This window comes from Myotis davidii, unplaced genomic scaffold, assembly GCF_000327345.1.
Source record: "Myotis davidii unplaced genomic scaffold, ASM32734v1 scaffold72, whole genome shotgun sequence".
Classification (NCBI taxonomy): Eukaryota; Metazoa; Chordata; class Mammalia; order Chiroptera; family Vespertilionidae; genus Myotis; species Myotis davidii.
In genome coordinates this window covers 1,567,061-1,568,734 of record NW_006284618.1, presented here as the reverse complement: position 1 = coordinate 1,568,734, position 1,674 = coordinate 1,567,061, and positions in this window count along the sequence as shown.

The window sequence follows — 1,674 nt, the reverse complement described above, 5'->3', positions numbered from 1 at the left end:
CCCCCCCCCCCCCCCCCCCCCCATCAGATAATTCAGAGGAACTACATCTAAATCCTCCTTGTATATGTTAGGGTAAAGACATATGGATTATCATGAGAAATCTGTTCCCATTCTAGTTTTTTCTTTTAAAAACATCCTTGCCTGGTATCCATGTTTTTGGTTGTTGCTATTTGTTGATGGTTGAAGTGTTTGTCCTATTAAAAATTATTTTTTAATGCATTTGCTTTGGTGGCTTGTTTGAAAATATGGTATGGGATTTGGAAGCAAATTTTGATTGGCTATCTAGGAGTGAAAAATACTTTTAATTCTATTCCCAAACAAGACTTTTATTTTTAGAATGTCATTAAGAACCACACTTTCCCATTTAAAAATCAGAGATTGGGAAAGTCAACTATTTTTAGACAGTTTAGTATTTTGTCATCACACCATACTGGGGCCAGCTCTCAACTTCAACTCTCTTTGCCCCTATTTTATGTTATAAGATATTGACAGTACTTACATACAGTGATGTAAGATTTAAATCTTTAATATAAGATTGGGAATTGTGAATAGAATAGGTCATTTTAGTGCTGCTGTTAACAATATTTTCAATATAAAGAATACATTTAAAAACATTTGCTCCCAATTTTTGGCTGATGAATACGGTTTTTGTTAAATAGTTGTGAAAAAGACCTAAATTCTACTGTTGCATTTTAGAAAATAACCTTATGTGCATGTTCCAGGAATAAGATAGATAGGTCCGCCCCTTAAAACAGGAAAGGTTTATTATTCCCACAAGGTATCTAGTTATATTATGTCTTGTTTCATTTCATAGCATTTTTGGGGAGAGGGTGTAATAAAATTGACAACTAAAAATGGACTTTCTCTCATAATGGAAATATTATTCGGTTTATTAACTTGAAGTATTGAAGAGGGATTTGCAATCATTTACATATGAGGAATATTTGATGAAGTAGGTTATTGTATGAAGGTATTTCTTTCAGTATGTTGTGTTGTGATTTATCCTGTTGCAAGCTTTTTCTATACTAGAGAGTTATAATGTTTGTAGCTTTCTCAGGGCAAGGAATGTTCACAGTCAACATTCCTGATAGATGTGATAATTGGAAGAAGAAATATTAGAGAATTACTAAACCTGTAGTTCTAGTAAAACCCCCAAATAAGGGGTCTTTTCGCCTATTCTTTACTTAGCACAGAGTTGTATGGTAGATAATGCTATACGTTGTTAGTTTACTCTTAAATAATTCTTTGTCAAATATTTTTAAAAATTTATTGATTTTTAGAGGCAAAGAGGAAGGGGGGGTATAACAGAGAAACATTGATTTGTTCCACTCATTTATGCATTCATTGGCTGCTTGTATGTGCTCTGATCCAGATAGAACACAAAGCCTTGGCATATTGGGATCACACTTAAACCAACTGAGCTATCCGGCCAAGGCAAAGATTTTTTAAAAATATGTTTTTATTGTTTAGAGAGAGAAGAAGGGAGAGGGATAGAGATGTAGAGACATGGATGGGAGAGGAACACCAATGATCGCTGCCTCCTATACACACACACCTCCACTGGGGAATCAAGCCCGCAACTCATGCATGTGCCCTGACCGGGAATTGAACCAGTGACCTCTTGGTTCATGGGGGGGGGGGGGGGGGGGGGACAACACCCGCCCCCCCCCACAC